The following is a 15,394-nucleotide window of genomic DNA, read 5'->3' on the forward strand; positions in this document are numbered from 1 at the left end:
GGCACCGCGGGCGGGGGGCGGGGACCCGCGTGCCGCGCGCGCCCCCGCCCACCCCCTCCCCCCGCGGCGGGGGCGGGGCCCGCGCCCATCCCGGCGGGCCCCTCGCGCGCGGCGCTGCCGCCGCCGCCGCCGCCGCCGGAAGTGGGCGGGGCCCGGGAGCCGCCACCGGCCCCGAGCGGCGGCCGCGGGAACGCGGGGCCAGCGGAGCGTCCGGGGCACGGCACCGGGGAGCGGCGGCCGGGCCTGCTGCGCCCGCTGAAAAGGGGGCTCGGGGGCTGTAGCCGGGGGGTCTCGGCCTCTTCTCATCCTGCCGCCGTCCGCCTGGGAGAGGACGTGGCCTCGATCTGCGCCAGAGCAGGTTTAGGCTGGCCAGGGACAAGGAGTTCTCCACAGACAGGGGGGTTTGACTTTGGAACGGGCTGCCCGGGCAGGCGGTGGAGTCACCGTCCCTGGAAGTGGCAGTCGGTGCCGCGGCCGGGCTGACCCGGTGCCGGTCATAGGCCGGACACGATGATCCCAGAGGTCTTTCCCAACCTGATTGATTCTGTGATTCTGTAAAGTATTTCTGATTTGTGGAGTGTACCGTGAGTTAAAGCATCTCCACCCATGGCTTTCCACCCCGGGTTCATGGCCACATTCAGGTCTGGGGAGGTGCCAGAGGCCAAGCGTTGCTCCTCAGCTAGGTTGTGATTTCTCTCTTTGTCAACTGTTTTCCCTATTTTTTCCTGCAGACACTTCCCAGCAGTACTTGGGCTTCCCTGTGCACTGTGGTGACACGCAGTTATGGTAGAAACCCCAGTGACCCTGCCTGCCATAAATACCCCCCAGCTCCCTGCAGGTAAATCACCACCCTGGTTTTTACTTTCTCTTTTGTTTTAAAATCAGCTCTATATGGCCTTGCAATACATGCTTTAAGTTTCATAAAATTTAAATAAAAATTTAAAATAAAATATAAAATCATATGTAATGCATCACTGAATCCTTACACCCACACAGAGTCCAACTGCAGACCAGTCAAATAGACCAGTGCCCTGTTACCATGAGGAGAGGGATGTGGGAATTGGCAGGGTGCTGCTGAATTCCAGTCTCAAGAGATGGATGGGTGCAGCCTTGCCTGGAATGGGCAGGACGGTCTTCGTCCCTCCTGGCTGAAGCTCCCTGTAAGTTCTCTGGGATAAACCAGATAACCACCAGGATGAGCCAGTCCATTTTTGGGGTGGGATGACTCACCTCTGCATCTGCCTGTTATCTGGCTTTTAAGAAAACCAAAAATGCAAAGACCCTGTGAATTTGGCATCCCAATCCACTGGACCTGGGAGCATCCCTTTTCATTTTGTACCACCAGACAGTACAGGGCTCACTGCATGCTACCTTCTTGACATCAGGGAAGATGCTCCTCTTTATGCCCTGGATCCACCAGGAAAAAAGTCCTGTATTCACTCCAGAACTTCAGCAAAATCCTGATCCTTTTCTCTAAACATTGATGGGAGCTTGCTGTTATCTTAAATGCAAGATCAGCCCCGCTCCTGTCCTTCCACTGTTAATTAAGATGCTTCAATTTAAACCTGCTCCTCTCTTCCTACAACCCAGCTCTGCTATGATGCCACATCCAACACCTGCAAGCCAAACACAACCTAGGTAATCTCTGGATAGGACTGGGCCAACTTTTGTGCAGCTGTCCTTTGGAAGGATAATTACAGGCATGACTTACAGGGTAATAAGCAGAGATAACTTTTTATCTGCCAGCAATAAAACTAATTCCAGTAACCTGTGTCACTGTGGTGGAACCAGGGGAAAACACTCCCTCCTTCACTGCATTTTATGGAAGGAAGGGAGCAGTCAAGACTGAGCGCTGGTGGTGTCAGTCAGTGTCACTCGGGTTGAGAGGACACGGGAACACCAAAGAGAGGTCCAAATGCCCCAAGTGAAAAAGAACCTTTTGCTCCCTCAGTGCCTGATGTCACCATCTCAGCCAGGGGTTCAGCATCTTCCAGGAACCCGGGGCGGCATCACAAAGGAGCAGCGGGATAGAGGCACCGAACCCAAACCACTGCCTGGTTTTGTGTCTCATAAATAAACTGCCTCGTAAATATGCCTCGTAAATAAAATAAATACAGTAGTAGTGATTTCTTTTGGTCTCATCAACTGAGAAGCTTACACCAGTGCAAGATGCTGCCAAAAGTACTGGTCTTGTCCCTTACTCCAGCCCTACTCCCCGTCCCAGTTTTTGGCTGGGAGAGTTGGTTTTGGATGGGCTCATTCCTGGCTTTCAAGTGGGTGGTGACAAGGGGAGGTGGAAAAGTCCTACTGAAGACCCTTTCATCTCACTCATTTCATTCCTCCTTAGCTCTCCTTACTAAGTTCCCACTTAGGACATTTATTTTCCCTCCCTCCTTTCTTTTTCAGCCACTTCATTTATTGCCAATGAACTGACTTGTTTGAGCTGAGAAGGGTCAACAGATAAAGGAAATCTGTGTGTTTATGGGGAAAAGACACTACAAATGCCAAGGAAATGTGGCTGGGAGGCAGCTGGACAGCCAAGGTGTGAACATTTTAATTTACTGACTAGGGAAGAATAGAAAAATCTTTGTTGTTGTTGTTGTCCAAAAAATATAAATCATAACACAGCTGCTTTATGGCCATTTCTTTCTAAATTTTATATATTTAATAGTAATATATACTATAAATAGAGATGTGTGTATAATATACATATGATATCAATACATAATACAATATATACAAGATCTAATATTGCAACATGTATATATGCAATAACAAATATATATGTAGTGATATGCATATATGTAATAATATGTATATGTGATTTCTATATCTTAGGTGTATTATACACATATGATATATTTTTCTCTATTATCTAAATATATATATTTATGACTTTGTCTACAATATAAATTCAGGAATTTATATTATATACATATAATTCCAGGTGCATCCAGGCATCCAGCAAAGTAGACATGATACACACACACACGTGTGTGTATATAATATAAATATTCATTACTTAAAGATTTATATATATTTTATCTATATACATTTATATTACGGATGTATGTATTCATACTGTATAAAACCTGTATAATAGATATAGTTATATGTTGTAATTTTTCTTTTCGTTTTTTCTTTCTGAATCTGAATTTTGGCCGAGAAGGACAGTGAGTGACTGGCAGCAGTGAAAAGCCACCTCTGGGCCCCCTTGGGTGTGGCACACAGGGCATGGTTGCACCTGAGCTCTTCCGGCTCCTGTTTGTCCAGCGAGTGCAGCAGCTGCCCGACACATTCCTGGTTGCTCCAGAGCTTTGTTTCCTGACCAACACCCATTTGCAGTATTTTCCAAACAAGTGAAGGCTCATCACCATCACTCCCACTCCCTCTTCCCCTTCCAATTATCCCTGCAGGCTGGGGAGCAGCCGAGTTCAAACAATCCGTGCTTGGGTATCAGCCGGGCAGGACGTGAAGCATTAGCGAGTTTAATAGCACCAAACAGATAAAAGGTTTCAAAGTGCATCATTAAAAAATATCCCTGTGGCACCGGTCTGTGATACGCCAGGGCTTCAACATGAGGTGCAGAAACTCGTGACTGCTTTCTGAAATCCTTCCCAATTGTTAAAAAAATTATCAAAATCCACATTTCATTTCATTTTAGTTTAGTTTAATTTAAGAAACAGGGTTCTCCCTCCCCATGCTGTGCTCACACAGACATTGTTCAACTCCACGTGGTACAATGCTGGAACAAAATAAAAAATTAAATTAAATTAAAATAAGAAAATATTTTTAATTCTACGTCTTTCTCTCTTTTCCATGCTTAAAGCAAGGATACACAGCACACCTTTGGGGCAACAGCTGAAAGCCACTGAATCGCAAAAGCCTGGTTGTAAAAATCTCCTGTTAACAACCTCAGCAGGGACTATCTACAGGTTTTGGGTGCTCCCCCTTGGAGCAGCAGCATTCTTGAATGGTAAATTATCCAAGGAGGAGCAGAAGAGAGGCTGCAAGGGCAGGGTCTCCTGGTTTGGAGGGAGTCCGGTGGTGCTGGGAATAGCTGGAACTGCTCGGGCCTCACAAGGGCATGGGGATTATTTCGCCCACAGATAGGCTGGACAAAAGGTCTGGAGCAATACAGGGTCTATTTTTACCTCCCTTCTTGCAGGAATTTTGTGGTGGCTGGCGCCTGGTGGCACACCAGCACGCAAACCACGCTGAGGGGCTGGGAGGGGGTTTGGGAGCAACGCAGCCCCCGCTGGTCTGAGGTGCTGGGGGAAGACAGCCAGAGGGGAAGGCAGGCTTCCTATAGGTCCTCTCCTGCCAGCTGCTTCTCTGTGTGCTGGAAGTCTTCCTACTGGTTTTTCACAGAAAACAAAACCCTCCTGACAAGCCCTTATGACGAACGACAGATGAGTCTTGTCCTTATCGCCACCCGGTTGTCACCCCTTCACATTTGCCCTGGACCTATTCCCACCGCTATAATTAACAGCAAATCAGGTGTCAGCTTGCTCTGTTGGACATAGCCGTGGAAATTCTTGGCACGGTGCTCTTCCTTTCGGGGCTGGAAGCCAAGTGCTGGAGACATGGGAGAAAAACTGCTCATTACGCCTGCAGCAGGGTGAGAGAGCCTTCCCCTTCCTCCCCTGCGCTCCCAGGGCTGGATCCAGGACCTCATTCAGACCCAGTGACCACGACTGGACTTCTGTGTGCCCACCCAGCAATCCCAGGCAGGGAGAGCCTTGCAGTGCCAAGCCAGGCTCATCCACCTCCCAAGGCTTGCACCCGTGGTCAGGCAGGTTCCCTGCAGCCAGGAGCATGGTGGGGCACCTTGGGGTGCTGGTGCTGGGAGCCTGGCCTGGGGGTCTGCGAGGGATGGGGCTCAGCCTCTAGGTGATAAACCTTCCTTGCTGCCCCACCGAGGCTGATTGGGCTTGGTGACATCAAAGCTTCCCAGCCCAGAGGATTAGGGACTAACACTGCTGGTGGCTCCTCCTGTGGGTTTGGTGAAACATCTCAGTAGGATTTTGGTGCCTGCCTGGCAGCTGGAGTCAAGGGGAGAGAGATGGTTTTCAGGTCACTCCACCTGGCCAAGCGGAGCATGAAGAGGTGTTTGACCGGCCAGAAATTGGGTCTGAAATGTTGGACGTGCAGAAAGAAAGGGCATGCACTGGGGCGTGGTGAACCTGGCTATGAAAAGCACCAAACAGGTGAGTTAAGAACAAGACTAAAGGAGTTACTGTAATTTTTCAGGTTTCTCTACCAACAGACCATGGGGTTTACCTAATGAGCCATAGATCTGCAAAAAAACAGAGGCCAGGAAGGAGCTCTGGAGCTGGGACCTCTGGAGGCCCCTCCTCCAACTCCTGCTGGATCAGGTTGCTCAGGTCCAAGGTTTTCATATCCTAGGACATAGTCCACAGCCTCACTGCGCTCCATTGTTGTATCACTCTCATGGAAAACATGTTTTTTCTGGTATCCAACTGAAATTTCTCTTCTTCCACCTTGTGTCCACTTGTATAACCTCTGAGAAGAGCCTGGCTCCAACCCTGTATCTGCTCTGGCTTTTGCCTTTACTGGCCTTGGCGGGGTTCCTGATGGACCCTTTCTAGGGCTGAAATTTCTGGTTTCCTCTCTGGACAGCTCCTGTTCTTGATCATGTGGGAGAAATTTAAACTACTGACATATCCTAATACAAAGTCTCAGATTATGAAAACAGGGAATATCTTCAAGCAGTTATGAGACACATGCCTAAATGCACTAGTTTATGCTTCATACAACAAGATGCAGAGAGTTTTAGTTTTTATTTTGAAGTTTAATAGTAAATTTTAAAGCAAGATTAATTTAAGGTAACATTAGAATCTGGATGAGAAGGGAAATATGTAATATTCTCATGGAACGGAACAGGAGCAGAGGCTTAAGGTGAAAGAGAAGGGTTAACCCTTAATTATAAGGTAATTTATCCACAAATCAGAACAGCAAATTTATCCATACTAAAAATGTCCGTCTCCTATCCCCACGTATCACAAAAAAAAATTTGGCTACATATTTACTTAACAACTACCCCTAATCTACTTCTTCCACCTGCAATTCTGTATTAACCATTTGCTATCAAATACAAAGAGAAAAAAACAAGAACAAAACAAAATCTAAGATTCCTTCTAACTGCTACTGAGTTTATTAACACACACACAAGAATCCCTGAGGCAAACAAGGAGCAGAAATGCACAGGAAAGACCTACTGGCATCATTCAATGCTCTGTTTGTTCAGCAGCCCTTCCCTCCCATGGGCTGGGATCATGCCCAGGCTTCTGCAGCAGCCCCAGCTTAGCAAAACTCTCTTCCCACCAATGTCCCCTCCAGAGAGATGCCTTTTTTTTTTCCCTCTTCATCACATTTCTGAATATTTTTTCTTGAACAGTTACCAACCAGTTGGTTTCTGAGGGAAAATTAAACCTGTGCTCACGAGCCCACGTGCAACAACAGAACAGTTTGTCCCAGAAAGGGAATGGTGCTCTTCAGCCAACTCCTAGTCCTGCAAAACCAAGCAGAAGACCAACCCCAGTGTGTCCACATAATCCTTTTTCTCCTCCTGAAGTGCATAAAATAAATTAATTTCTGTTTTATTTCTTGTAATGGTTGTGCCCCTTACTGGCAGAACACCAGCCTCCTTCCCTGTCACATGCAGGATTATATGCACCACTGCTGGGGTCCTGTTGAACCCCCCCCAATTCCCTTCAGGTGCTCATTTTTAGGGAGATTTAGGAGGAAGGCAGGTAGTGCCAGCTGCCAACCTGTTTCAAATCATAGAGTTGTCATCAATGACTTGTTGCCTTCATTTTGGTTTCATTTTAGACCTGCCTATTTTGGGAACATTCTCTGAAAATGCAGTTTATAATAAAAAGGAAAAGATGATGCATATATTGCCACAAATGGACATGTTTTTCACCTCTTCCATGTTCTAGCCAAGCCATCCACTGCCAGGCAAGTTCCCTGGAGCCCCTTGGAAATGTTCTCAAGGACTTTTGTGGTAGGACAGTGACTCCCCATGAAGCCTGCCCTGCTTTTTCACCCCTTCTGCGATGGAAACAAGTGGATTTCACCCCTTTAGTTCTTGCCTGCTCCACACTGGACTTCCCAGTCCCATGTCTGTGAAACAACCTTTTTCACAGTTTCTCCCACATAGTAAATCCTTTTATTTAAGGCCACATTTGCTTCCCTTCCTTAGTTAGAGAGAGACAAAAGACTTCAGCTGGAACCCCTGCTAAAATGTTTTCTTCATGCTGCTAAATAGTCATGGAGAAGCCAGATGAAACATCAGAAAACAATTCATTTCTAGTGTCCACACCACTGCACATCAGTGTCCCTGCCCAGTGAGGGGGTGGTTTGGAACTTTAAGGTCCCTTCCAATGCCAACCATTGGATTCCATGATATTGTCATCATAATCCTTTTTTGACGGCAAAGTCAGAATCTTGGATGCTTTTGGATGACCTCACAGCTGTTCAGGCTCTGCTGGTGGCAGCACAAATCCTCTCAGAGAACTATCAGCTGCCATCCTTTCCAACCAAGCTCAGGATGGAGGGGGTTGAAGTTTGCCCCCAGTACTGTTCTTTGAATGTTGAATGATAAATCTGTTACCTGTGAAACGTGTTTAATGTTTTATCCATTTCCAAGGACATGCTTATTGAAAGTGCAACCCATGCAGTGAAACTGTGCTTTGAGTGCGGCCATGAAGGGTGAAACATCACAGATATAAAGCCAGACCCTTCTGTCCTGGGTACATTTTCACAGAGGAGATGTCCTAAAACTTTCAACCCTGATGAAGTTTCCACTGGGGTTGGCATACACTGAGCCTTGAAGGTCCTTGCCCAAAAAACCCTTGTCAAGGGAAGCACAGTGAGTGATTCCTAAGGATCATTGCTCAGCACCTCAGAAATAGAGGTCAGGATAGGAAACCAGGTCTCTGAATGACAAGATGAGGCCAGTGAGGAGCCTGAGCAAACAGCCTCATCCCAGCAGCAGACAGAGCCACAGCTCCTGAGGGACAGGAGACCTGGGGTGCCTCCACTGCCTTGGGCTGTGCTTATTGCCAGGAGCATATAATGCCATGTGCTCCAAGAGCTGCATTTGGCCCATCAACAACTCCTGAAAGCCAACAGCATTTCCCATTCTGCAAATGGGATTCTGATTCTGATCAAATTCCTCCAAAAATATTGAATATCTCAATGACCTTAGGGACTCAATGATCTTTTCCAATCTGTGATTCTGTGTGAAGGTGGCTGCTTCAAAGTCAGGCTTTTCCCCCAGCTAAACCACACCTGACCTGTTCAAGAGCACTTTCCCCCTTTTTTTCTTGCCCTAGTTTTGTTAAGCTCTGGGGCAAAACACGAGCGAGTTTAATCGTCTGCTACGTCTTTGCTGGAGAAATCCAGAAGCAGCCAGAAATGTTTTACAAGCTTATCAAAGGCAATAAAAGTTCTCTGCTTGAGTGAAGGGGCTTTCCCAGGAGTTTGGCCGTGCTGACGGGAGCCAGCTCCGCAGCCCGGGCGGGCTCCCGGGCATTGTCCGGAGCTGCGGGAAGCGCCTGGCGCTGCCGGGCTGGGGCTGCGCGGAGGCGGCGGCGGCGGCACCGCCGCATGGGGGCTGCGAGGGGCCGGCGGGAGCGGGGGCTCCCGCTGGATACAAGCGCCACCGAGGAGCCAAATCCCGCGGCTTCCAGCAGAAAACTTTGGGAAACGATTTGTTAGGAAGGGCGCGCCGCGGGAGCTGCGGTGTCGCCAGTTGGAAGCCTCAAATAAGGCAAGCGACAAGTTGATTTAGTGCGATGGCCGGCGTGCTGAGCCACGTTCCGGGGTGTGGGGGGAAGATGCTGCTGGCTTTGTCAGCCACATGGACCTGACCCAGGGCCGGGCCAGGCAGCAGCTGAAAACGCTCTGCATGTACGTGTATGTACAGCTAGATGTGTAATACGACCCTGGCATCTGTCATCCATGCTCCACCACACTGAGCTTTGGGACAGGGCCTGTCATTCTGCCCCTTTGGGAAGTTTGGGGCTGAGAAAAAAGTTTTTAAAAAAAATGGGAAAAAAAAAAAAAAAGCAGCTTGTTTTTCATGCAAAGGGAAAAAGGCTGAAAAAAATGAAGACCAGAAAGTCAAATGGCCATGCAAGAGGTTAAGCTGGCAGGTAGTCCATCTCCGGGGGATGTGGCATTTTTGGTTGGTGCTGCTCCTGCTGAGCCTGAAGCTCAAGGGGCTGGTCCTCAGCTCGTGGCAGCTCTGCCCAGCCCAGCCCAGGTGCCAGCTGTCCTCCTTGCCCTCTGTGCCAGTGTCAGTGCTGATGTGGCTGTGCTCCAGCAGCTGTATGGCATGACCAAACCCTGCCTCCAGCTGCAGAGCCACCACCCTCCCTCCCTCGTCACGGCCACCTCTCCCTGCCCCCAGGTGGCTCCAGGCTCCCGGGAATGCCGTGGGGTGCTGTGGCCCCCCAGCATGCAAGAATCCACCTGCCAGACCCTTTGGAAAGCTCATCCCTGAGGGACAGACGTCCCAAAAGCTGGCATGGTAAAGCAAGAGCTGGTTAAGGCAGCCTGCAGGGCTGTGGGAGCAGCACCCCCTGCGCCTGCTTGCCTCGATCCCTCTTTCAGGGAGGGACTCCGTCCCATGAGGAATGCAGTTATCACAGCCAGGATTCATGGGCAGAAGGGGGCTGCACCCCCCAGCAGCCCTGCACAGCCCCACATGCTCCACACGGTGCTGCAGGCCCAAAGCTGCAATGTCTGCACTGCAGGGCTGGGCACAGCAGCACCCTTGCTGCTACAGATGATTTTTTACCTGCCCAGCAGCAGAGAACCTTGCAACAGGCATTAAAATCCTGAATTCTCAAGTGAATGACACCTCCAGGATCGGGCTGTAGCTTCTTGGGTCTCCCCTGCCATGGGCTGGTTGCAGCCCCGTGGGACAGTGGATTTCATCTGGCTGTCTGTGGAGTGGGGACACAAAGCCACCGAGCTGGAAACACGACAGCTTGTCAGGAAATAAGCACAGGACTTTTTTCCGGAGATGGAAGTTTGATGAGATCAGCTCACGAATTCGTGTGAAGGCACAGAGCAACTTCTGCATTTTTTAGAGTTCTGGAAGATTAGAAGCTCCCATAAACTTTAATGAGATACTTCTGCAAAACCATTAGTAGAAGCTGTTGAAAAGCAAATTATAGCCATTTATGGGGACCCAAGAAACTCCAGCAGCTATTCACTCAACGAGAGCCGGCAAAGCAGCTTTCCTTTCAAATTTCATAGTCCCTTTTGTCAAGAACTTCCTCCATTCTCTTGTCAGGCTTTAATTAAATTTGTGCAGAATGGACTCATTTCTTCTCCCAAGCCCCTGCTCCATGGACCGGCCTGGAGCTGGATCCAGCCAGGCATATCACCCACTGCCCTCCAGGTGCCACAATTCCCTGGGGAAAACCATGGTCCTGAACAAACCTGGGCCTCACCTGATGGATCTGAAATGATGATGTAACCAGAGACCTCCAGGAAACTCAAATGATGGGCAATTGTATCTTGTAAAGCTGATTTGGAGGGACACCTGATCTGAGCAGAAGAGAGGTGGATATGGCTTTTGAACATATCAAATGGCTTTTAATGCCCTTAATGAAACCTGGGGAGAGGGTAAATTTCTTGGCTGCTCAACTCTCCTTTTTAAAAAAGACACAATACCTCTCAGCCTTTCCCAGATAAGGGAGCAACTCCAGCATGTCACCCTTCACCTTCAAGAGTTGTCTGCAGGGCTGAGTCATTAATGCAGCTAATTAGAGACTTCAAGCTGATTAGGAGAATTGCAGTAAGTGGAGTTACAGAATCCCCGGGCCTGATACTCCTTAATACAAAAGCCACTTTACACTGACCCAGCCTTAAAATACCCTGGGAGGATGTAAAATGCTCTTAAAGCAAATGGGATCTCCATACACATTTGGAGGGACTGGCACACATCATAGACCACCAGCAGATGAGGCTGATGGGGCTCTCAAAGGTCCCATCTGCCCCCAGGTGAAATGAAAGCATCGTTCTGGTCAAAGAGAGTCAGGTCTTTCACAACAAATAAAAACAAAACAAAATATATTCAGGCAACTATCTGAAGAGCTGACTGATATCGATTCAATAAAAGCAGAATAAAAACGTTGCTGAGTCCATTTGCAGGTGCCTCCAGGGGTGCCTTAACCTTAACAAGCCAGTAAAACTCCCCTCGGTGTGGACTCTGACAAATTTCCATCACTGAACACTCCCTAAACCTCAAACGTATCTTGAACTGGATACAAACCTGAAAAGAAGAGCTCAGCTTTTCTGCATTAGTAGTACTGAGAAAGGAAAGGACCTTCCCATATTGTTTTCAAATAACTCAAAGCAATAGATTGTCCACAGAACATTTGAAGCCAAAGTGCCAGGGATGCACTGGTGGCCTGGAAGTTACCATCTGGGCACCAGGTGCCAGCGCTTGGCCTTTGAAGAGGGAAGAGCCCTCTTAAAACAGAGAGGATCCCACCAGCCCCAGCAGCCCAAGAGCTGCCCCTTCCTCACGCCTCAGGATCTCCCAGAAGCTGCCAGTGGTGTGTCCCAGGGCAGAGGACTGCACACAGGTGACCATGATCTTTGCAGAGAAAGGAAGTTGCAAGGGAAGCCTTATCCCTGGGCTAAGCACAGCTCCAAAAATATGACAGCAGTCATGAGACCCGCGACCCCGGTCACCTGATGTAAGGTCACAGCCGTGGTGACATTTGGATTGCAGCATCATCTATCACAGCTTTGAGTCAGCAAAGAAGTGCAGCCAAGGGTTTACATTTCCCTGCCAGTAAAATAAGGCAGGAAAAGTGTTTTGCTGGCAAGTGTGCACAATCCCATCCCAGCCTCCCTGTGCCTGTGGGGCAGCGAGGGAGGGAGGGAGGGAGCTGGGGTCTCTGAACACGTGGGAATGACACCTCTACTCACCCCAGGCACCTCGAGGTCCTGGATACCAGCATTTGGGTGGCACAGGAGCTTAGACAGAGGAGCCAAAACACTGCATTCCCTCCCACTCACTTCCCAGGGCAGATCAGCCCTGTCCTGGGCTGCTCAGAAGTAACCTGTGATAAGTAAAGGAACGTGAAAATCCAGCTAAACCAGTATGCCCAGCCGGCAGTATCGGGGACCTGGACCCTGGTGGAATGGCTGGGGGAAAACTGGGACTCCGTCTCCTTCACACCAGGTGTCCTGCCCTTTCCAGCACCAGCGCTTCAGGCAAAGGGAAAACTTTGGCCACCTTTGCTCCACGGCAGATTAGAGATCTTAGGAAGGACTTTGCTCCTGCAGTGGGAGGTTTTGCTGGGGAGCAGGTATGAGCTGTGGGGTAACACAGTGCCAGCCCCACACCCAGTGGATTAGGGGAGGGATGGCACCAACCTCATTCCCTCCAAAAGCAGAGGGAGAGCTCCATAGAGCTTTATTGCTGCCAGGGCATTCAAAAGAAAAATTATGGTTAAGTGGGATGAAGATCTGAGAAGCAACCTGTTTCTGCATGGGGGGAAAGAGCTACTTGGATATAGATAAAGACGATTCAGTACGTGTATGAGCATTTTTCAATTTAAATAAAAATACATGTTTACGTGGCTTAACAATCTCAAATGAAAACAAATAAAATTATGCAAAGGTTTCTTCATGTCCTGAAACCTTCCTGTTACCCTCACCTGCCCAAATATTTGATCCAGAAGAAATGCTGCTCTGGGAGAGAGAATCAGAGTAGACCGAAGGACAGGCACAGTTGGATCTTGGAGCATTTTTGGATCATGTCTCGATCACAGCCAATAAAAAAGAAGCACATTTACAGACCTTCCTGCAATCACTTTGGTGGCCTGTGGTTTCTTATTTTCTCACATTTATCCCTCACTTGTCTTCCTATGACTTTTATCTGCAGATATTTCCCACTCTAAACCTAATTTTTCCCTAGCCACTGTCTTCTGCCATGATGTTTTCCCCTTACTTTCCTTCTGTTTCACCCTGGTAGCTTCATTTTTTCCAGCTGCAATGCCTTTTCTCTCTCTATTTCCTCTGGACCAGCTAGGAAGACAAGAGTCCTGAATCCCCTCCTTGTCCCAGATGCAAGAGGATAATTTTGGACCATGAGCAGCTCAGGGAGCACTTCCAGGTGAGCTGTACCTTTGTAGGAAGGCTGTTCCTAGCCAGCTGGACCTGAGCTCAGCTGTCTGCCTCTCTGCTTTATGACAAGCAGTGTGTCTACATTCTCCCATACATCAAGTGCTTAGAGCCTGATCCAGGGTTTTTTCTGAAATAAGGACCTAGCTGCTTCTTTCTGATCCACCTCCTCTGAAGCTTGGGAGGGCATAGGTGGAGAGTCCAACCAAACCAAACCCAGAGACATCCAGCAATGTGCGAGTTAACAAGCAGAGAATGCGAGAACAGAATTTAAATTATCAGGGCTGTATCTTCCACTGTTGTGAATCCTGCAGTTCTGCTGTGATTATGTCAGCAGCACGGGGTGTGGATCCCTCATGACTTCAGCACAGCCCTTCAAAGCATCCCAGCCCACAGCTTCCCTGGTGACCTACCCCCAAGGCAGCTGGAATGTGCCTGGGGGCTAAGGAATGGATGTGTTTACAACTTGCTCTTTGCCACTTGGCCCCCAGTACCAAAAAAAACCATCTCAAATGTACATTCCCAACTTGGACAGGATGATTGTGAAGCTGTGTCTAACAAAAGCATGAAGAAAAGGAGCTGCAGAAGTATTCTGCAGCTTCATGTTTCCCGAGGCGAGGAGATACAAGCTGTCAGCTCCCCTTGAAAAGAAAATGTCTTTGCAGGAGGAACCACCCCATCAACCCAGTCTGGACCCAAAATCCCAAGAGGAAAAGTCCAAAACCTCTACCCCTGACCATAGGCTGTTTTCACAGCAGCAGATACTAACTCACACTGCAGAGGTGGTCAGGGATATTCCCAAATTATCACCTCTGTAGTCATATTGTACCACAGCCACAACAGTTTTGGCCAAGCCAACACCCCCTATCCCAAACCATTCCCAGCACCTCTTCTAGCTCCGTGATGGGAAAAGTGGTGCCTGAGTAGAGAGGGTGTTTTGCGTAGAGAAGAGATCCCTGGTGCTTTTGGGCAGGCACCTAGAGAGAAAGGCAGACTGGAACTGCCACAGAGTTCTTTCAAGGTGCTTTGAAAATAGTCATCTCCCAGTGCCAAGGTGGAGCAGGAGCAAAGTGAGAATAGAGGCATTTTTCTCCCTGGCTCAAGTGAACCTCTGCATTTGGCCCCACAAGTGCACCCAGCTGAGCTGCCATGGAGGAGCCAGCATGGAGGAAAACCAAGCAAATCTCTTCCCCAATAAACCCTGTACAAAGCAGACTTGCCACTGTGAATGCACATAAATAATAGTAAACCAGCGTGGGAAAAATACCCATGGTTGCCAGGCAAATTAATGTTCCAGCATAAACAGCAAATATAAATTAGGCTCATAACAGCCTTTGTGGGGCAGTGGATGCTTCAGAGCTAAACACTAGGCAAGGCAGCAATCCTTGCTGTTAGAAAAACCAGGCTGGGGAGGAGGGGTGCTGGCATGGGAGGAGTTTGGCAGTTCGTGGCTCCCATTAAACCTTTCCCACACGTGTTTTTGGTGGAGCTGTAGCTAGCTGGGCTTCTCTGTACCTTTTTTCAAGCATGTAATAAGGTAATGGCTTGTAATTCCTCACGCACAGCTTTCCACATCTTCCAGGTCAATCCAGCACTCTCATTTTGCTCTCCTGGAGCAGGCTCTGGCTGTGTCCCCTGCGGTGTTTTGAAGCCAGGCTGGTCCCATGAGGAGATGGATAAAAAGCACCAGAAATAGCGGGGGCTGTTGAAAAGGCAGCTCTGTGCCGGGAAGGCTGCAGACTGACCTCGGGAAGGGAGGGAAAGCTGCATTACAATCCTGGCATTGATGGCCCCTCCTGCTGAGTGCGCCTTTCATCGCTGGCTGCTGCGAGGGGAGACAGGGAAGGGTTACTGAGCCATTCCTCATCCCAGTCCCACCGGCTCCTGAGGCATTTGTCTTCTTGTACCCCTTTCAGGTGGGGAGGAGAAGACAATTCTGCCTTTTCCCCCCCTTAAAAATACATACTTGTTGGATTCAGCAGCATGCTAGGACTTCAGTGGAATATTTTCAGTGGCTGTGAGTTGTCCTGTGGTTAAATAACAAACACAGCAGTAAAACACCAGTACATTTTCCTAGTGCAGGAGACAGAGCATCTATTGTCATCAGTCCTTAAGAAATACTTTTCTTATTTGTGGTCCCTGACCTCCTTTTTTATCCAATTGTCTGTTCCCCAAATGCGTTATTGGGAGCAGATGCCAAATATGTACCATT

At 48.8% G+C, this 15,394-nt stretch overlaps 1 long non-coding RNA gene across 1 annotated transcript; it reads left to right on the forward strand.

The window, feature by feature from the left end:
- The first annotated feature begins 155 nt into the window (after nt 1-155).
- On the forward strand, nt 156-3,742 carry LOC311152039. The gene is made up of 4 exons (XR_014616040.1): nt 156-358; nt 732-838; nt 2,407-2,542; nt 3,170-3,742. It is a non-coding gene; the product is annotated as an uncharacterized lncRNA (long non-coding RNA).
- Nucleotides 3,743-15,394: the final 11,652 nt, after the last annotated feature.

The sequence above is a fragment of the Fringilla coelebs genome (assembly GCF_963513975.1).
Source record: "Fringilla coelebs genome assembly, chromosome: 3".
NCBI classification, from domain to species: Eukaryota; Metazoa; Chordata; class Aves; order Passeriformes; family Fringillidae; genus Fringilla; species Fringilla coelebs.